A 22,824-nucleotide genomic window follows, 5' to 3' on the forward strand; every position below is an offset into this window, starting at 1 on the left:
AGTCACACTTACGGTGATGCCCTGAGGTTGGTTCCCCGGTGCAGAAGGTGCGAACAAGGGGAAACCCCGTTGACAGCGGCAGGACAGGAAGATCCCACCGCCATCCAATGGCGGGTCATCTCCACTGCCTCAAGTGGGAGCAGAAAAACCCACCTCGTGGTATCTGAATGCACAAAGCATTTGCAATAAGGTAGATTAATTAACAGCCCAAATGTTTATAGAGACATGGCTGCAGGGTGACCAAGGCTGGGACTAAATAACCACGGGTATTTCAATATTTAGGCTGGGCAAACAATTGGAAAAGGACGAGGGGCGGTGTTAGTAAAGGATAAATTCAGTGCCATAGTGAGAAAGGATATTAGCTCACAACATCTAGCTGTAGAATCAGTCTGGGTTGAGCTAAGAAGTAACAAGGGAGGAAAAACATTACTGGGAGTTGTGTATAGGCCTCCAAACTATGGTAGTAAGTAGGGTACAGCATTAAACAGGAAATTTGAGAAGCATGTGACAAAGGTGCTACAGGCATCACAGATGACCTCAATCTACATACAGACTGAGCAAACCACATTAGCAATAATACCATGGCAGAAGGAGTGAGTACAGGATGTTTTTTTGAACCAGTATGTTGAGGAACGAACTAGGGAGCAGGCTCTCCTAGATTTGTTATTGGACTGTGAGAAGAGGTTAATTAATAATCTTGTTGTGCGGGGTTCTTTCAGGTAGAGTGCCCATAACAAAGAAAGATAGAATCATAGAAAATAGGTGCTCCATGAATCACTGCCTACCTCTTGGAAAAAGACCCATTTACATTTTTTTATATCTTCCAACCTGTTTTTTATTCATCCCAAATCTCACACGCTTTAATTTTACATGCTGATCTTTTAAGTGGGACTTAGTCGAAAGCCTTCTGAAAGTCCAAATATACCACATCCACTGACTCCCCCCTCATCAACGCTACGAGTTACATCCTTTACATTCATAAATCCATGTTGGCTCTGTCCGATCATGCCACTGTTTTCCAAGTGTGCTGCTATTTAATCTTCTATAATGGACTCTCGTATTTTCCCCACTACCGATGTCAGGTTGACATCTATAATTCCCTGTTTTCTCATTACCGCCATTTTTTAAATAGTGGGCTTACATAAGCTACCCTACAATCCGTAGGAATGGTTCCAGGGTCCATATTTGGCGCCCGGTAGCATATTGATTAGCACTGTTGCTTCCCACCACCAGGGACCCGGGTTTGATTCCTGGCTTGGGTCACTGTGTGTGCGGAGTCTGCATGTTCTCCCCGTGTCTGCGCGGGAGTATGTGTGTCCTCTCCTATCACCCCCGGCACACAGTCCTCAATTCTTGAGGCCAAGACCTTGGCCAGTAACTTGCCGTCCACATTTAACAGTGAAATTGACCTGTAGGACCCACACTGCTCCGGATCCTTGTCCCTCTTTAAAATTAAGGAGATCGAGGCCTGCAATAATGTCGGGGGTGGGGAGGAGCACCCCCTGCCCCCTCGCCTCATTAAACGCCCTTACCAGCAGGGGCCCCAGATCCCCCCAAAACGTTTTGTAAAATTCCACCGAAAACCTGTCTGGGCCCGGGGTCTTCCTTGCCTGCATCACCCCCACACCTTCCACCAACCCAATATTGCCTCCCAATCCATCCACCAGATCCTCCTCCACCCTAGGGAACTCCAAACCAACCAAAAAATGCCTCATTCCCTCCACCCCCCTGGGGTTTCCGACTCATGAAGTCTCTTATTAAAATCCCCATTCCCACAGCAGGTCCAAGACCATATTCCCTCCTCTAACCTTCATCTTTCCGATCTCGCTCGCTGCTTCCTGCTTCTGCAATTGATGTGCCAACATCATACTCGCCTTTTCCCTTTCATAGACTGCACCTTTAACTCTCCTAAACTGCTCCACCACCTTACGCGTGGATATCAGCACAATCTCCATCTGCAGTTTCTGCTGCTCCCTCAGCAACGCCACCTCCAGGGCCTCCGAATACCTCCTATCACCCAAGGACAGAATTGAACCTGGGACCTCGGAGCTGTGAGGCAGTAGTGCTAACCACTGTGCCACCATGCCATCCAATGGCAATGGTAAAGGATGTGATAAGGACTGTTAGTGCAAAAGGTTTTTTTGGTAGCTTTTCTGGGCAGGGCAATGATTGGTCACTGGAAATCTTCTGCAATTAACTTATCCTTCACATCTCTTGTCATCGGTTGTTGATGATGTGGAGATGCCGGTGTTGGACTGGGGTGAGCACAGTAAGGAGTCTTACAACACCAGGTTAAAGTCCAACAGGTTTGTTTTGAATCACTAGCTGATTCACCTGAGGAAGGAGCAGTGCTCCGAAAGCCAGTGATTCGAAACAAACCTGTTGGACTTTAACCTGGTGTTGTAAGACTTCTTACTACTATCAGGTGTTGAGCTTTCTTTCTTTCCGTCTTTAAAATGAAACATGTTAAATTAACACCTTTTTCCAAATATTTTCTAATGAAAATTGTTAAATGCTATAATATGATAAGGGGTATAACCTGATTTGAAATGTACCAAAAATATTTAGTCAGTGGCATTGATTAAAGCTTAAAGCCTGTATTCACATTTTGATCAGCGATTAGAAATTAAGAGGTTATACATTGTCACGTAAGAAGATCTGGAGGGAAATAGGAGTTATGTAAAAAGTTAATGCATAAGTAACAAATTATATATTAAAAAGTATATGCATCTCAAGGCTAATTAATGGGAAATGCCATTGGTATCAATAGTCAACACCAGGACACTTTGGGATTTGCAATAGTGGCTGGCTTGCCTCAGGTCTGGGGTATTATACCACATATGTTATACAGGGCTCCAGGGTACCAATGAGCCATCTATGTAAATAGGATACATTTCCATACAATTCCTGAACACCATGGCCAGGATTCTCCCTTTTGTGGACTAAGTCCCCACGCTCGCAGGAAAACAGGCAAGAATCACTCTGGACTTTTTCCTCGAAAGTTCGGGGTGATTCTCTGTTTACCAGGGGCATGGCATGCGCCCCGCAACTCAGGCTGCCGGCGGGGCCCTGCTGTCCAGACCGCGCAGCCGCGCATGTGCACAGCGGCCCACCTCTGCATGGGCACCGCCGACATGGCCCACACAGAGTAAGGTAGGTCCCCCACTGATTGCGATGGCCCGCCGATCTGTGGCCCCCGATCGTGAGCCTGGCCACCGCTGAGGCCACCCCCGGAGTCAGGTACCGCCAACTAGGAGCGCAGCCACAGATCCGAGCTCCCACCGGGTGGTACCAGGTGTAAACCACGCCGGCCACCGCTGAGGCCACCCCCGGAGGCCACCCACGGTAGCATGGTGGTTAGCATAAATGCTTCACAGCTCCAGGGTCCCAGGTTCGATTCCCGGCTGGGTCACTGTCTGTGCGGAGTCTGCACGTCATCCCTGTGTGTGCGTGGGTTTCCTCCGGGTGCTCCGGTTTCCTCCCACAGTCCAAAGATGTGCGGGTTAGGTGGATTGGCTATGCTAAATTGCCCTTAAGTGTCCTAAAAAATAAGGTTAATTTGGGGGGGTTACTGGTATAGGGTGGATACGTTGACTTGAGTAGGGTGATCATTGCTCGGCACAACATCGAGGGCCAAAGGGCCTGTTCTGTGCTGTACTGTTCTATGTTCTATATTCACCAAATTTATTGGGTACTCATTTCAGCCATACCAATCTGTTGCAGATGGTTCTGTCCATGACTGTATTGGTAGGAGCAAGCACCACACGTAGCATACAAGTCTACCAGCCAAGAGCTGGAAAATGGGATTAGAACAGAGAGGTGCTTGATGGCTGGCACAGACACGATGGGTCAAAAGGCCTCTTTCTGTGCTGTAAGACTACTAAATCCCATTTTCACTCTGAGGACAGCCACCACTGTATTGTGTGGTTAGATTTGGAATAAATCTAGCAGCTCAAAGCCCATCATACGGTGTGGGCCGTCATCAAGAGGACAGTTGTATTGCACCCCAATCTGTGCCCTCATGGCTCAGCAAACCCCACACTACTCGCCTTTTGAACAGTGAGTAGCATCACCGCCTGCTGTGAAGCTGTTTAGTCTTAGTGAGGCAGAGGGTGTATGTGTGTGGGGAGACGGAGAGGTCCTGTGGTTGGCTCCGACCCGCTGCCACTCAGGGCCGGCGCACAATCACTCGGCAGAGTTGGAGCTGAACTGAAACGGAGAGGCGGAGCGGGAAGTGCGGTTCCACAGTAGAGGACAAGCTCGGAGGAAAATCATCAGAAAGGTCCCTCGGCAATGCGCATGGGAACAATTCTTTAATACATTCTGCGGGAAAGGAACACAGAGCCCCCCTGTTGTAGGCGTTGCCTTTGTGTGAAAGCGCCGATTGATCGTCTCAACCCAGCACATCGACTTCATGTCCATGTTTTGCGACAGTGACGACCAGCGGAAATATTTTGCCAAACATTACACCTCCAGTTTATGGTGCAATACGCTGTGGTTGGCTTGGATTATTCAGCGACGACAGAGCTGAAACATAACTGGGTGGAGCCGGTAAGTGTCTAGTCACGTTTGAACGGGGAAATGTTGCAAGTGTCATCTCAGATAAGGGATTTTGTGCCATCTCATGACCTCTCAATCCCCCAGTAAAATCAAAAATCGGGGTCGGGGCCACCTCTTGAGGTAATAAATTAACCGCCTCTGAAATCTACAAGCTGAGAGGAATTGATCAGGAATAGAGAGTGCAAAGAAAAACTGCATAAAAATAAAAGTAGCATGACTTGCCTGTTAACCATAGTTTGTCAATCACACAGAATGATTCTTCTTTCCTTAAGTTGTCTGTCTGTGTAATGTAATTGCTAGATTGAATAATGTAATATTTGTTAATTTACTTAGAGTGTTTTCCAGCTGCAATTATGAGATAAATGTTTTTGACACTGGTACTTGGTTTTTACAGTAGTATGAATGTGAAACACCAATGTTTGCTGAGGCAAAGTGGAACTGTATATACAAACCTCAATGTACAGTGCTGATTATCAAAACAAAATTTGTGAAATTCTCAAGAGCTGGATGTCCCACTTTCTTTACTAGTATGAAAACTCTAAGGTGGTGACTCATTAAATCTTAGATTTACTCCGCTGATTGATTAATTTATTGTCACATGTACCGAAGTGCAGTGAAAAGTATTTTACTGCAGCCAAGGGAGCGTACACAGTACGTACATAGTAGCCAAAAAGAATAATCGACAGAGTACATCGTCAATTAGTGATTGGTGACAGTGAGGAACAAGGACCAAACTAAGCAAATACATGAGCAAGAGTAGCATAGGGCGTGATGAATAGTGTTCTTACAGGGATCAGATCAGTCCGAGGGAGAGGCATTGTGGAGTCTAGTAGTTCTGGGGAAGAAGCTGTTGCTATGTCTGGATGTGCGGGTCTTCAGACAGACTTCTGTATCTTCTGCCTGATGGAATGATCTGGAAGAGGGCAAAGCCTGGGTGGGAGGGGTCTCTGACAATGCTGTCTGCCTTTCTGAGGCTGAGGGAGGTGTAGACAGAATCAATGGCGTGATGCGTTGGGTGGAGTTCACCACACTCTGCAGTTATATGCGATCTTGGGCCGAGCAGTTGCCATACCAGGCTGTGATGCAGCTGGATAGGATGCTCTCTATTGCACATCTGTAGACGTTTGTGAGAGTCGATGCAGATATGCCGAATTTCATTAGCTTCCGTAGGAAGTAGAGACGTTGTTGGGTGTTCTTGACTGTTGCATCAACGTGAGTGGACTGGGTCAGACTGTTGGTAATTGTGTCCTCCAGGAACTTAGAGCCATCGACCATCTCCACTTCGGAGCCAGTGATGTAGACGGGGGTGTATTTTCTATTGATGTTGCACCACGTATAGTAAATCTGTCTATTTCATTTTACTGCTTATCTGTATGATGTAACATGAAAACTGTATTGAATTAAGACGAAATTTGAGGTAAACCGATCTATGAGTTATTTGGTATGCGTGTATGTATTGTCTTTTGTGACTTCTTGCACAGTATTTATATGTAATCTATATTTAGGGACATGCTTTTATGCCAAGAACATAGCACAGGGTTCAAATGACACTGTTAAAACCTTATCTCATCTGGCTCAGATGAAATAACTGAAACACTGGGGTTTACCAAGATATCACCAGGTTCAATCTCAGTATGTAGTGAATTTGTGAATCGGATGACAATTGTCCTCTGTGTCCCTTGGTAAAGGAGGAGGAAATCAATTGAGATTCATGCTTCTAATAGCATGTGCTAGAACTGTAGTTGTGTGAGGACTGGATTGGGTACACACCCAAGGACCATTTGGATAATTACATGAAATATTTGTTTGGTTTTAATGCCCCTAATCACACTTGAGCAGACATCACACCCCTATGACCTGGACTGTCTAGTGCAGTGTTTTCCAAACTTTTTTTTCTGGGATTCACTTTTACCAACCGGCCATCCTTTGCGACCCACACCAGTTGACCTGCGCAACCCACTCTGTCCAGCTCCTCCATGATATTGCATATCTCTATATCAAATATCCTCTTGACCTGCTCCTCCATGCCCCAATGTCAAAGACGCAGGTTAGGTTGATTGACCATGCTTAAATTATCCTTTAGTGTGCAAAGCCTAGTTCGGGTTATGAGATTTCAGGGGGATGGGCCTGGGTAGAGTGCTCTTTCAGAGGGTTGGTGCAGACTCGATGGACAAGAAGGCCCCCTTCTGCACTGTAGGGATTCTATGATTCTATAATTCCCAAATCTACCTTCATAACTGAGGTTCCTCATTCCTGGAACCATTCTCACAAATCTTTTCTGTACTCTCTCCAATGCATTTGCATCTTTCCTAAAGTGCAGCAGCCTGAACTGGATGCTGAGGCTGAGCAAGTGTCTTACACAAGTTCAGAATAACCTCCTTACTCTTGTATTTTAAGCTACCATTCATATCACCTAGGATACTGTATTCTTTATTAACCAACCTGACCTGACACCTTCAATGACCTATACATATATATACTTGGGTTCCTCTGCTCCTGAACCCCTTTAGAATTGTACACTTAATTTTGTATTTGTATTGTATTGCCAGCCTGGAGGCAGGATATCAGGTAGTAGGCAAAGTGAAATTTGAATAACCTGCATCCGTAGCTTTTGAGGGTGAGGGAGTGGTAAAAATCTTTGAAAGTGAAGAGAAACACCACTTTAGATCAGCAGCTAGTCTTTCTCCGATTGTACAACAGCAAGGATATTGAAAGTGGTAGCCTTTAAGGCTCAGGAGTTAGTGCAATAAAACGGGACCAAGAATCCATATTCAACTGTTTTGAGCCAAGTTTGTTTTAGTGTTCTGGTCGTACTGTGTTCTATAGAATAGAATAGAATAGAATAGAATAGAACAGTACAGCACAGAACAGGCCCTTCGGCCCTCAATGTTGTGCCGAGCCATGATCACCCTACTCAAACCCACGTATCCACCCTATACCCGTAACCCAACAACCCCCCCCTTAACCTTACTTTTATTAGCACACTACGGGCAATTTTTAGCATGGCCAATCCACCTAACCCGCACATCTTTGGACTGTGGGAGGAAACCGGAGCACCCGGAGGAAACCCACGCACACAGGGGGAGGACGTGCAGACTCCACACAGACAGTGACCCAGCCGGGAATCGAACCTGGGACCCTGGAGCTGTGAAGCATTTATGCTAACCACCATGCTACCCTGCTGCCCCAGTTCTGTGCCACAACTTAGTCTTGTGACAGTTCTGTTTATTCAGCTATCTTGATTAACTGACCTTTTCTTATTAATTGCTGTGCAAAAGTCATGACGGGTTCAACAATACCAGTCGCAATGTGACAGCTGCTACTAAGCATAATTTATTTATCTAATATGGATGAGTTGAAAACTAGATTAGCAACAGAAATCCAGGGGCAGTATTTTCCTGTGGGCTTCATGACTTTGGCATTACGCCCAAATGAGGGTCAGAAGCCCGCACGGTGAGGAACAGTCACTCATCTGTGACTTTGACTCATTTGGCCAATTAGTGGTCAGAGGGAGGGGGCAGGGACGCCATCCAATTAGGATGGAGGGTGGATTGTCGAAGTTGGAGGCGCTCCAGTTGGAAAGAAGTAACAAGATGCCATTGAGGGTAAGTGAGAGGATAGCCACAGCTGCTGAACCCAGACAGGCAAGGTCGGCTTCTAAGTTTGTCAGGAGCACTAGATGCCACGGCCATCTCTCTGTTTCTCTCTCTCTCGCTCTCTCTCTATTTCTCTCTATCTCTTTTTCTCTCTATTTCTGCACCACCTGTCTGGCACTGGGAGGCTGCCTTCAGGCAGCTGTACTGCCTCCTGCTCCCTGTGCAGCACTGGAAGCTGGCTGAAAAATCCCAGTTGATGTGACGACAAACATGTAATAAGTTCAATTGAGTCCTTCTTGCTTGTGGCCGGATCCTCCAAGTCATTTCGGCTGGATGACAACACCTGGATGCTGAGGCTGAGCAAGTGTCTTACACAAGTTCAGAATAACCTCCTTACTCTTGTATTTTAAGCTACCATTCATATCACCTAGGATACTGTATTCTTTATTAACCAACCTGACCTGACACCTTCAATGACCTATACATATATATACTTGGGTTCCTCTGCTCCTGAACCCCTTTAGAATTGTACACTTAATTTTGTATTTGTATTGTATTGCCAGCCTGGAGGCAGGATATCAGGTAGTAGGCAAAGTGAAATTTGAATAACCTGCATCCGTAGCTTTTGAGGGTGAGGGAGTGGTAAAAATCTTTGAAAGTGAAGAGAAACACCACTTTAGATCAGCAGCTAGTCTTTCTCCGATTGTACAACAGCAAGGATATTGAAAGTGGTAGCCTTTAAGGCTCAGGAGTTAGTGCAATAAAACGGGACCAAGAATCCATATTCAACTGTTTTGAGCCAAGTTTGTTTTAGTGTTCTGGTCGTACTGTGTTCTGTGCCACAACTTAGTCTTGTGACAGTTCTGTTTATTCAGCTATCTTGATTAACTGACCTTTTCTTATTAATTGCTGTGCAAAAGTCATGACGGGTTCAACAATACCAGTCGCAATGTGCCAGCTGCTACTAAGCATAATTTATTTATCTAATATGGATGAGTTGAAAACTAGATTAGCAACAGAAATCCAGGGGCAGTATTTTCCTGTGGGCTTCATGACTTTGGCATTACGCCCAAATGAGGGTCAGAAGCCCGCACGGTGAGGAACAGTCACTCATCTGTGACTTTGACTCATTTGGCCAATTAGTGGTCAGAGGGAGGGGGCAGGGACGCCATCCAATTAGGATGGAGGGTGGATTGTCGAAGCTGGAGGGCCAGTTGAAGGCGCTCCAGTTGGAAAGAAGTAACAAGATGCCATTGAGGGTAAGTGAGAGGATAGCCACAGCTGCTGAACCCAGACAGGCAAGGTCGGCTTCTAAGTTTGTCAGGAGCACTAGATGCCACGGCCATCTCTCTGTTTCTCTCTCTCTCTATTTCTCTCTATCTCTTTTTCTCTCTATTTCTGCACCACCTGTCTGGCACTGGGAAGCTGCCTTCAGGCAGCTGTACTGCCTCCTGCTCCCTGTGCAGCACTGGAAGCTGGCTGAAAAATCCCAGTTGATGTGACGACAAACATGTAATAAGTTCAATTGAGTCCTTCTTGCTTGTGGCCGGATCCTCCAAGTCATTTCGGCTGGATGACAACACCTGGATGCTGAGGCTGAGCAAGTGTCTTACACAAGTTCAGAATAACCTCCTTACTCTTGTATTTTAAGCTACCATTCATATCACCTAGGATACTGTATTCTTTATTAACCAACCTGACCTGACACCTTCAATGACCTATACATATATATACTTGGGTTCCTCTGCTCCTGAACCCCTTTAGAATTGTACACTTAATTTTGTATTTGTATTGTATTGCCAGCCTGGAGGCAGGATATCAGGTAGTAGGCAAAGTGAAATTTGAATAACCTGCATCCGTAGCTTTTGAGGGTGAGGGAGTGGTAAAAATCTTTGAAAGTGAAGAGAAACACCACTTTAGATCAGCAGCTAGTCTTTCTCCGATTGTACAACAGCAAGGATATTGAAAGTGGTAGCCTTTAAGGCTCAGGAGTTAGTGCAATAAAACGGGACCAAGAATCCATATTCAACTGTTTTGAGCCAAGTTTGTTTTAGTGTTCTGGTCGTACTGTGTTCTGTGCCACAACTTAGTCTTGTGACAGTTCTGTTTATTCAGCTATCTTGATTAACTGACCTTTTCTTATTAATTGCTGTGCAAAAGTCATGACGGGTTCAACAATACCAGTCGCAATGTGCCAGCTGCTACTAAGCATAATTTATTTATCTAATATGGATGAGTTGAAAACTAGATTAGCAACAGAAATCCAGGGGCAGTATTTTCCTGTGGGCTTCATGACTTTGGCATTACGCCCAAATGAGGGTCAGAAGCCCGCACGGTGAGGAACAGACACTCATCTGTGACTTTGACTCATTTGGCCAATTAGTGGTCAGAGGGAGGGGGCAGGGACGCCATCCAATTAGGATGGAGGGTGGATTGTCGAAGTTGGAGGCGCTCCAGTTGGAAAGAAGTAACAAGATGCCATTGAGGGTAAGTGAGAGGATAGCCACAGCTGCTGAACCCAGACAGGCAAGGTCGGCTTCTAAGTTTGTCAGGAGCACTAGATGCCACGGCCATCTCTCTGTTTCTCTCTCTCTCTCTCTATTTCTCTCTATCTCTTTTTCTCTCTATTTCTGCACCACCTGTCTGGCACTGGGAAGCTGCCTTCAGGCAGCTGTACTGCCTCCTGCTCCCTGTGCAGCACTGGAAGCTGGCTGAAAAATCCCAGTTGATGTGACGACAAACATGTAATAAGTTCAATTGAGTCCTTCTTGCTTGTGGCCGGATCCTCCAAGTCATTGCGGCTGGATGACAACACCTGCAAGCATTGGGTGTGGCTACCAGTATTGATACAAGAGCCAAGATGCAGTAAGAAAGCAAACTGTGTGGGAAGTCTGATCTCTTGCAACCATCGCAAAGCTGCCCTGGATTCCAAAACCTTTGCAATGTGTACAGTCTCAGAGGGTGCTGGGCTTGCCAATGCAGAAGAACTAGATCTAGAGGTGCGACCAGAGATTACAATAAGAGACAACTAATCAAAAGGTATGTGGAGCATACTAGGGCTGGTTTAGCACAGTGGGCTAAACAGCTGACTTGTAATGCAGAACAATGCCAGCAGCGCGGGTTCAATTCCCATTCTGGCCTCCCGGAACAGATACCGGAATGTGGCGACTAGGGGCTTTTCACAGTAACTTCATTGAAGCCTACTTGTGACAATAAGTGATTATTATTATACTAGCTGCAACAACAGGGAGTTGTTGCGTCACAGACGCAAGCGCAACACGATACACAAGGTTAGCGGCAAAGCAGACCAAGGTGAGAATTCGGAGTGGAGGAATCTTCAATTAGAAAGTGAACAGGCTTTCCACATCGTAAATGTGGCACAATTTTTAAAAGTGTTTTATTAAGGTTTTTCATTTTAACGAATAATGCAACAAACCCACAGGAATGGTGCAGCTCAGCACAAACAAATTGGTCAAGGTGCCTGGCAAGGAAACTATGTATTGGCCTGGAACCAACAACGATATTGAAAAGGTAGCGAGGATGTATGAAGTAGGCCAGAGTCACCAACTATACCAACACAAAGAACCACCACACCCTTGTATGGTTTAGTGTATTTTCATGTTTGTTCTTATGAATATCTTTGTAGACTCTCTTTCAGTAACAAAGCATGACTGTTAACAGTTGTACATTGACCTCTTTACTAGCAAAGTTGAGTTTTTATGCCATCTTGCATGAAAAGAAATGTTCCGAGGCTGTGAGACTGCACAGCAGACATTAGCTAAACTTTAACCAAGTGTGGGTAGAAATCACCTCATCTTGAGACTAAATGTGGAGTAAAGGTCAGAGGAGTTGTACTAAAATGCTGTCTTCAGCATCTTTGCTCGGCTAAATGTTGAGAAGCAAATTTAAAGAAATTGGCATCTGTTTAACAGCAATGGCAGAAATAAATAGGTCAGAGAAGTTACCACAAGAGTCATAGAAAACAAGAAATGTCAGCCAAGTATGAACTTTGGGACTTTTGTAAATGTCAAAAACAGGAATCATCTGATATTAGCTCATGAAGGATGTGCAGACATGGCAGGCAGTAATGGATGGCTAATTAAATAATTTTTAATCAATGAAATGAATAGGACGGAGTTTTACCTAATATGGCATAAGTTCAAGAGCTTGTTGAGTCTCTCGGCATGCACCAAGATGAGAAACTGGACTGTGGTCAGCAGAACACGAGAGCACTGCAGTCAACCAGAGGATCGTGAACCAGTTCCAGAGTGAACTTATAGCATAATTGCATAACAACTCCCATGTGAAGTATCACATTTTTGTACTTATTGTGATTAACTTAAAACATCGGGTACAGGAATATTGTTACAGGTTTCACAATGTGGTCTGTAGCTAACCTGAACTAAGGGTCTAAAAATCATATTAAGGAATTAGCACACAAACTATGGAACTTGCACCCTCACTCGGTTCCAACGCACCCATAGCACAATATTGCAACAGATTTATTCACTATCCCTGGCAATGACTTTCTCCAAGTCATTAATTACTTTTCCTAATCATCATACAATTGAAGCTCACCTTGAGTACATCCATGGTAGTCACATTCAGTTTGCTACATCTGAGGGGATTATATCAGACAACTGGCACAATATACTTGAAGCAAACCTTGAAGGTACCAAATGGGGTATAAACCATGTGACGACCTTGCCACACACTCCCAGATCCAACTGTCTTGCCGAGCGAATGGTCTTCGTCATTAAGGCATTAATCAAGAAGTGTAGAGAATTAAAACAAGACATTGAGGGTGGCATCTTTAGGCATGGGCTTACCGTTACGAGTGGAAATCATGTGTGGGAAGCAGGTTAGGACAACCATGCCAAGCCACCTCTGTCCAAATTCTGAAGAAAAGAGGAGAAACTTCTTTAAAAACAAGGGAGGATCAAGATGGCATATGACCAATGTGCAGGTGCAGAAATGCCCAGTCTGCATGTAGGACAAAAGGTTTGGGTCATACGTGCCAGTCATGAGGTAATGTTAAGGAGAAAGAGAAGCCAATGAAGGAAATTGCCCTGCTGTATAACGTCCAGCACTCCAGTTGCATCTACAAAACATCGCACGGTGACTAAGAGAGAAAAACTTTGGAAGACCATTGCCGTGGCTCGAGACAAGACACTGGAGACTTCCAGTAATAACAAAGTGGGTTTATTAACTGTAGGCAAAGGCAACTATATACAGGAGGTTTTTGATTTCTGGTTGCACGATGTAGGGGAAGTGCAGGTGGTGTATCTCTCGACAATTCTTTTCATAATCCTTCTTAATAACACGGATCTGCCAGTCGAAAAACTAAGCTAAACACCCAGGTAACATTTTTTATATGCCCCAAATATACAGGCAGAAAGTATTAAATGATAAAAATGCCCCTGTCAAGTCGGCTGCAGTTAAGATGGCAGCCAGCTCCCACATGCTTCGAACAACAGAAATTCTGAGCAAAATTTTGGTTGCTGAACTTGACAACTCCTAACGAAGTTAGGCTCTGGAGCTGAAAAATTAATTGGAAGAATCGCAGGGTCATGTTCGACCCTCCCTCGACATCATTCGTTTAGCTGTCGACTCTCACACTAGCACCTTGCTGACATTGAGACGGCCCTTTTAGACCATAGTGACAGGATCCGTACACTGGAGTCAAGGCTGACTTCGACAGTTAAGGAGAAAGTGTTGTTGCAGGGCAAAGTCAATGATTTGGAAAACCGATCAAGACAACAAAACTTGTATACTGTTGGCCTACAAGAAGAGGCTGAAGGGCAAACCACAACACAGTTTATCTTGGAATTATGTAAAAAGGTGGTGGGCCAAGATACATTCCATAAATCCCTGGAGTTAAACCAAGCCCACTGTACCTTTTGGCCGAAACCTCACCCTGGCTATATCCCGCGGGCCATTGTAGTCCAGTTCAATCACTACAAAGATAAAGAGCTTGTTTTTCGGTGGATGAAGGAGCACCACAATGTTACTTATCAAGGCCTTTCGATCAGGATCTACCAAGTAATGAGTGCAGACCTGGCAAGGGGGCGTGCAGCATTTAACAACATCAACTCCATGCTTTACAAGAAAGGTATTAACGTCAAGCTGATTCACCCTGCCCGTCTCTGCGTCACATTTAATGGGGACGATCATTTCTTGACACAACTGACGAGGCAGATTCTTTCTTTCTTTCTTTCAGCGATGCATACCTAATTCTTGATGTGTTTACTAGAACATATTTGTGGAATTGATTTGGGTTTTGTGTGTATGAATACCTGTAATGACCATTTAATATGCTCACAATTAAAGGCATGTTCGATTTTTAAAAATTTATTTTATTTTTTTATTTTGTTCATACTAGAGCTCTTACTACATTAGATGAAGCTATTTTCCAATGGTGTGTTATCTTCTTTGCCGATCACACCCCAACAAGTATGTTTGCCCACCGAAGACACTCCGTGTTACTGGCCATGGGTTCTGTGGGTCCTTGCATGGCTGATGAGCCCGATCCTAGAGCTGCATCTTCGACTGCACACTTGACAGGTGTTTCTGGGATGTGTGGTCGGTCCTTGGACTCTAGATCGTTGGTATTCCTTTCTTGGGCTCCTTTTCCTGGCCTCGTGCCATTAGGTGTCCTCAAAGAATTATCCCTTCATCAGGAGGTTCCTCCAAGTGAGTGTCTTCTGGGCAAGGGTCTCCCAGGCTTTTATATCTATGTTACATTTCTTGAGATAAACCTTCAGGGTATCTTTGAAATGCTTCCTTTGTCCTCCATTTGTTTGGGAGCCTTGCTTGAATTGGTCGAAGAGGATTTGTTTTGGCAGTCGGGACTCTGACATCCTAAGCATGTGGCCATCCTAGTGAAGTTGATTTTGGATGATGAGCCTCAAATCGGGTGCTCTTGGCTCCTTCAAGGAACTGATGTTAGTACGCCTGTTCTCCCAGCTGATACGGAGAATCCATCTCCGACAGCGTTGATGGTACCTTTCCAGGGCCTTGAGGTGGCATCTGTAAGTTTCTGAGCTGCATAGAAGAGTTGGGGGATGACTGTCTTGTACACAAGGACCTTGGTATCAGCTTGTTAGATTCATCAAAGACTTGTCATTAGACATCTGAAGGAGGCACTCGTGGTATGGATATGATGTTGGATCTCCTCATTGACGTCGGCCTTACATGAGAGGCGGCTTCCCAGGTAGGAGAAATGTTCCATGTTTTGTCGGGTTTCTCCCTTGATCTTGAAGGAGGGGGAGACTGGATCTTGCCCTGGGGCAAGTTGGTAAAGGACTTGAGTCTTCTTGAGGTTGAGACTGAGGCTGATTCTATGGTATACTTCCACGAAGGTGTCAAGCATGGCTTGAAGATTCTCTTCTGTGAGAGTGGAGATGGTGAAGTCATCCACATTCTGAAGATCCACAAACAATTTCAGTGACTTTTTCTTTGTGGATTTCAACTGTTGAGATGGAAAGGTTTTCCGTCCATCCTGTAAGACCAGGGTTTTTCAAACTGCGGGTCACGACCCGCGGCTGGCCCATAGGCAGGTGTCAGGAGGGTCATGGAAAGATCAGTCGTGTTGTTCCTGATCGCGGGCGATGCGTCCAATGGTCGCGACTGGCTTTTAAGCTGAGCATGCTGGCCATGAGGGACTGATTCCGGACAGGTGCAGATGATTTCCTTGTTCCGGTTGTTGAGCGCCGCGGCTCATCTCCTCTCCGGCACCATGTCTGTGGTGCTTGAATGCCTTCAACAGTGAATCTCACATGGAGCAGAGCCAATACCGAGACCAGTACTTTCGGGGAAGCCGATATGAGCAGGACAAACTACTGACATACAACTACACTCTCTATGTTGGGAATCTGTCATTTTACACTACCGAGGAACAGAACTATGAACTCTTCTCGTAAAGTGCTGATGTTAAGCGAATCATCATGGATTTGGACAAATCAAGAAAACTTCATGCGGATTGTGGAATATTCCATACATAGTGATGCTGAACAGTGCATGAGATTTATTATTGGAACATGCTTGGATGATTGAACCATCCAACAGATGGGATACAGGCTTCAAAGAAGGCAGACGGTTTGGGCGAGGAAAATCTGGTGGCCAAGTACGTGATGAATAAAGGATAGATTATGATGCTAGATTTGGAAAACTGGTCCAGATGCAGAAAGTCCCAGAACCAAGACAGAAATTCTAGACTTTCACTAACTTTACATTTGAGATAATGAAGCTAGAATCTGCATAGAATCCTGGGATTGAAGAATACAGTTGACACATTAATGCCTATAAATTTGTGCTGTTCATTCATTGATCAGCCAGATTAACTCCTCTTTTAACAGTTTCAAGCAAGAAGCGCCCAGTTTCTGAGGTGCAATCATTGTGTCCAATTTTGGTTCCTTCTAAAGTTCTAATTTTTGTCACTCCTAGTTAAAAACATAATAAAAACCTGAAGGGAAAAGAGAATGTTGGCCGTAACAGGTTTTAAATACAAACAATGTAGTATTCCCATCATAAGTGGCAACAATGTACTTTTCCCATCAGGCGCAGCAGCAGAGACCATGACACGTTCCCTGCATATACACTGACCTCATGCGCCCTGTATATCCGTGATTCCTCCATTTTCTATCTGCGAGCAAGCAAGGCAACAGGACTGTGAAGAACTGAAGATGGATCGTTTTGTTGTAAGGAAGAGAGGGCCAGAGTCACAAAGAGGCCAGGATCTCACACTGAATCTGCTGGAGAGAGCTGCTTGGAAGAGTCCATGGCAGGATAAAGCAGCTCTGTATACAGTCTTCCAGGGTCTCTACCAAGAAGAAACTGAAATTGGGAACAAAGCAATATAAAGATCATCTCTTGAGGTATGGCTTTGTTAATTGTGCCAATGCAAATCAGGAGGCAAAGCCCATGTGTGTTATATGCAGGGATGTACAGGCAAATGAAAGTTTAAAACCCTCAAACCTTCAATGGGATTTGACGACTAAGGATGGCGAGTTTGAGGTCAAGCCTCATGATTTTTTTCAAAGGATGCAGTGAGAACTAATCATCAACTGAAGTCCTTAGCTTCTAGCCTTCCTTGCCAATCTACGTCTCTACCATCTTATTTTCGGAGGGAATCTAAACTATGTTATAGACCCAAAGCTGGATTGCTCAAGTCCAAAGACTCTCACCCTCACCAGCATTTCCAACGCTCTCTCCACCGTTATGACTCAAAAGGGGTATGTGAACCCTTGGCATTTCCTCCACCTGGCACAGGGGACTTTTTCTACTTCTCTCCTATCCACCATGCTTACTCATGCATCAACTATATTTTTTTGGACGGAGCTCTTCACCCCACAGTTAGAATTGTCGAATATTACATCAGCCCATCCCTTGACCTGGCTCTTACGTCCAAAGCTAAAGGTTGGCCTCCATGGAGATTTAAAACAACCCTATTATCTGACAAAGGTTTTGTAAATCTATATCTACCATTTATAGATGTTGTTATTTAAACAAACAAATTTGACTCCCATGACCCCATCAGTATTATGGGAGACCCTCAAGGTGGTTCACTGGGGAAATGTAATTTCTTACACTGCATATATTATCAAACAAAGAAAATGAAAACAACAAAATTTGGTGGATTCAAGTTTAGAAATAGGCCATCAATATTCCATTACCCCCACTCCCGAGTTATATGTAGACAGGCTAAGCTTCAGACTCATTTGACTTACTTTCCATAAGTAAAGCTGCGCATATGTTACAATATTCAAGGGGGCGTTTTATAAATACTGGGATAAAGCTGGCCGGCATAAATTGTGGCATTCATGCCCTTGACCTGGCCTAACTCATTGTGGACCACATCCTCATAACTTCGCAGGATGCCTTGAAAAGCGCTGTTTAACATTTTAAAGATTTATAGGCAATTTTGAATAATTTACGGTAACCAGTCCCTCCCCATCAGACTTGGTCTAAGTCCCTCTACGACAATCAAAAGCAGCTGGGCCTCTTGTTCTTTGCAAGCTACTGGTGGTCCCAAGAAGTTTTAGGGTTTCCCCCGTATAGGTTCACAGCTTGGCCGTTGTGCCACCTAAATTCAGGGTCTGAGCCCCTTCTGGAATGTATTCTAAATGTCTGCACCCCTACAACCGTGACTGATGTTCCCTGTATTGACCGCCACCTTCAAAGGTCTTCCGTCCACTTGCAGAATTATTTATTAGGGGCTGTCTTATTTACCTGACGAAACTCGGATGGTACATTTCATGCTCCTCCTCAGAGCTCTTCTCCACTTGGTTCAGTGGTGTTGTAGATTTCTGCTGTTTTGTTTTTCATTGGCACGCTCTGCCTCGCGCGGCAACAAGCCTACATATGGCCTCTTCAGTTGCAACGAAAACAGACAAACTTGTGACAATGGCAAGCTTCCTGGAGATGATCTTTCCCACGCAAATAGCAATGCACCTCTGTCTTGACATGACGATCCATTCTTTTCCTGATTTTCTGACTTTGATCCGGTCCCGAGGACTGTGTTTGGTACTCTACTTTACCTGTTGATCTCATTGCAGTCCTCACAGCTGTACTGCCACACAACTGGTTTACTTCTGCAGCACTTTGTAGTTCAAATGCGTCTTTTTCAGCACACTCCATTGCCTGAGCTATTTCGATTGCTTTGTCTAGCATGATTTTAGTTTCTTCTGTATGCTTGTTAATTCCACACACTAGATAGTCCTGCAGCATATTGCTGAGCTCAAGATAATGTACTGGAGAATTCCAGTAACAACAAAGTGCACTTTTTGACAGTGGGCAAAGGCACAGGCACATATACAGGCACAGAAAAATGATGTTTAGGGCTTGATTCTCCAGCTCTGGAGTCCACACTACACAGCCCGCACTTTCTGTATTGGTCGGGGGTTCATGCGCTTCCGCATGATTGGTCCTGAGCTGGTCACGTGGACCACAACGCTTGACTCCTTAAAGTGGTGTGTTAATACAATCACCATTAAACACCAGCACTCCAGTAATACATAGGATGCCAATGTGCCTCCAAGTCAAGGACATCAAAGTGATAAGTTAGATCTCAGGAAGGTTACACTGTTGTGAGATCCAGAAAGATTAGTAAGCCACCTAAACATTGTATAGACTCTTTAATTTCTGAAATCATCAACAGAAATCTACCTTTTTTGTAAATAGTTTTTGCAACCATTTTAGTGTGTATGTATATTTATCCTTCATGAATGAAATGTTATTCTTTGGGGGGAAAAAGTGGATATTGCAATATCACTTTAAGAGAATATGTAAATGATGTACAGGGATTATCACAGAACCAACATGTGACTAGTAGTTTATATTGAGCTTTGACAAAGGGTCCTCTGGACTCAAAACGTTAGCTCTTTTCTCTACCTACAGATGCTGCCAGACCTGCTGAGATTTTCCAGCATTTTCTCTTTGGCTATATATTGTTGTTGCAGTTAGTGTTGATGGTTGCTATTGCGATGTGTTTTGAATCCCGAGAGTAGGACCTGTTGTTGAGCTCTCCTACAATGAGCACATATAATGAGTTCTAGTCTCCAAATTAAAGAAACCTATTTATAGTTTACCAATCCCATGTATGTTTGGTTAGTTTGCATAAAGAAGCCATAAACGCAAGTATCAGTTCAGTAAGAAGTCTTATAACACCAGGTTAAAGTCCAACAGCTTTGTTTCGAATCACTAGCTTTCGGAGCACTGCTCCTTCCTCAGGTGAATGAAGAGATGGGTTCCAGAAACATTTATATAAGCAAAGTCAAAGATGCAATACGATATTTTGAATGCGTGTGCTTGCAGGTAATTAAGTCTCCAGGTCCAGACGGAGCAAGATGGAGAGAGGGATAATCACAGGTTAAAGAAGTGTGAATTGTCTCAAGCCAGGACAGTTGGTAGAATTTCTCAAGCCCAAGCCAGATAGTGGGGGGGTGAATGTAATGCGACATGTGCGGAACTTGGCTATAAGTTTCTGTTCGCCGATTCTGCGTTTTCGCGCATCCTGAAGGCCACCTTGGAGAATGCTTACCCGAAGATCAGAGGCTGAATGCCCTTGACTGCTGAAGTGTTCGCCGACTGGAAGGGAACATTCCTGCCTGGCGATTGTTGCGCGATGTCCGTTCATCCGTTGTCGCAGCATCTGCATGGTCTTGCTAATGTATCACGCTTCGGGACATCCTTTCCTGCAGCGTATGAGGTAGACAATGTTGACCGAGTTGCACGAGTATTTACCACGTACCTGGTGGGTGGTGTTCTCACGTGTAATGGTGGTACCCAGTGCCTCGGGGCACTGTCGGTATTCTTACACCATATCAACTGCAATGGTTCAAGAAGGTAGCTTAACAGCCCTCCACTATCTGGCACGTCTTGCAGAGATTGCCATGACAGGGTTGTGTGGTGTTGTGGTCGCTGTTCTGAAGGCTGGGTAGTTTGCTGCAAACAATGGTTTGTTTGAGGTTGTGTGGTTGTTTGAACGCAAGTAGTCGGGGTGTGGGGTTGACCTTGGCAAGTATCAGTTGGCAAAGCTGTGAGGAGGGGAAATGGAGGCCAAGATCCAGGGATCATATCAGAAATCGCCAAATGCTGTATTGAGGAGATAGTATATTTTATTCTTTAATGGGAGGTGGGCATTGCTGGAAACACCAGTATTTATGGTCCATCTCTAATTTGTCTTCGGTGAAGGTGCTGTTAAGCCACCTTCTTGAACCATTGCAGTTCATATGGTGTAAGAACCGACAGTGCCCCGAGGAGGAAATTTCAGAATCTTGAGCCAGCAACAGTAAAGGAATGGTAATCTCATTCCGTGTCAGGATGGTGTGTGACTGGGAGGGAACTTGATCATGGCTGATATGTTCCTCATCCCATTCTCCCTGCCTTCTCCCTATAACCCCTGATTCCCATATTAATCAAGAAATCCACATATTAATCAAGAACACCAGATTTGTGCTTGAGGTTCTGTTACCTACAGAGCGACAGACCAAGAGCTGGATGGTGGAATTAGGCAACATAGTTCTTTCTTCGAACATAAAAACTAGGAGCAGGAATAGAAAGTTTAGCCTTTCGAGTCTACTCCACCGTTCAATACGATCGTGGCTAATCTAATCATGGCTTCATCTCCACCATCCTGCCCGTTCTCTGTAACCCATTACTAATTCAATATCTGTCTAACTTCTCAAATTTACTCACTCTCCCAATATCCACTGCACCCTGGGATAGCAAATTCCACAAATTCACGACCCTTTGGTCATGAATCTGTTTTAAATTTATACGTGTTTTAAATTTTCTACCCCTTATTCCAAGGCCATGACCTCTCATTCTAGAATGCCCCACAAGAGCTCCATGTTTACTTTATACCCTTTTTTAAACATATTTTTATTCAAATTTTTAGCATGTAACATTTTACTAAACAATACAGAAACATTACACCCCAAAAACAATAAACCCTGCACCAATCCGCCCCCCCCCCCCCCCCCAACCCAACAGTTGATGCTAACTAGCTCTCCGAAATACAAAATAAACATATCCCAACTCTTGTGGAGCCCCTCATTTGCTCCCCTTAGTGCAACTTTCACTTTCTCAAGATGTAAGAACTCCATTAGATCTCCCAGCCACACCGAGGAACAGGCTGGAGAAGCTGACCTCCACCTCAACAGAACCCGACCACGAGCGATCAACAAGGCAAAGTTTAAAATATTGCCCCCGCTCCTGTCTGCAACTCTGGCAAGTCTGACACCCCGAATATGGCCCCAGGGGACCCTGCTCTAAATACACATGGAAGATCACCGACATGGTCCTGAACATCACCCCCAAACTTTCTCCAACTTCAGACAGGGCCAGAACATGTGCACATGGTTAGCCAGGCCCCTCCCACACTGTTCCTCTATCCCCTCAAACAGCTGGCTCATCCTTGAATTCGTCAAATGAGCCCTGTGCACCACCTTCAATGTCAGCCCCTTACGACCCATAATACTATGTTCACAGTAGGCAGTCGGCGCTGTGCATATCTACATGGCTGTCTTGCATACTGTGGCAATGGTGTTCCGTGCCCGTCCACCTTGATTAATGGCCCACACCCTGGCTACCCCCCGCTACTCCTCCCAGCCCTGGCAGAAGTTCCTTGGCCAGCGGCACAACTGTCAGCACACTATGGCGATGTTGGACACTTTTTATACCCCCCAGCGGAGACGGAGGATCATGAAGACCCCAGAGAATACCAGGTCAGACCCGCTAATGATCTGCAAAGGGTGTTTATTGTATGTGCTGAGTGGAAAGCATTGACGCCGTTGTTGAACACCGGAGAATTACGACCGTGAATCTGGCACTGACCACGCTTTCGGTGTCAGGGCCGATTTCTCCGCCTAGTCACCTTTCCTGATTTCGGCATCGGCTGACGGAGAATCCGCCCCTTGTCTCTGGAATCAATCTAGTGAACCTCCTCTGAACTGTCTCCAATGCCACTACATATTTCCTCAAATAAAGGGACCAATACTGTGCACAATACTCAAGGTGCGGCCTTACCAATGCCCTGTACAGTTGCAATAACACTTCCTTACCTTTATACTCTATTCCTTTAGCTATAAATGCCAACGTACCATTTGCATTCTTTATTACCTGCTGTATCCACTTGCTAGTTTTCTGCGACTCTTTCACGAGGACA

The 22,824-nt window shown here is 44.9% G+C and overlaps 1 protein-coding gene across 4 annotated transcripts in view; it reads left to right on the plus strand.

The window, feature by feature from the left end:
• Positions 1 to 4,193: 4,193 nt before the first annotated feature.
• gpr155a (G protein-coupled receptor 155a) overlaps positions 4,194 to 22,824 on the plus strand; it is a 102,297-nt gene continuing 83,666 nt past the window's right edge. For 2 of the 4 annotated variants that reach the window (XM_038789376.1, XM_038789379.1), the window contains exon 1: positions 4,194 to 4,551. The gene's annotated coding sequence lies outside the window, so the exon portion shown is untranslated. Of the gene's footprint in view, positions 4,552 to 10,798; positions 11,196 to 16,889; positions 17,033 to 22,824 lie in introns of those variants that run through there. The other 2 variants (XM_038789377.1, XM_038789378.1) reach the window with 2 other exon arrangements.

Source organism: Scyliorhinus canicula, chromosome 2 (assembly GCF_902713615.1).
Source record: "Scyliorhinus canicula chromosome 2, sScyCan1.1, whole genome shotgun sequence".
NCBI classification, from domain to species: Eukaryota; Metazoa; Chordata; class Chondrichthyes; order Carcharhiniformes; family Scyliorhinidae; genus Scyliorhinus; species Scyliorhinus canicula.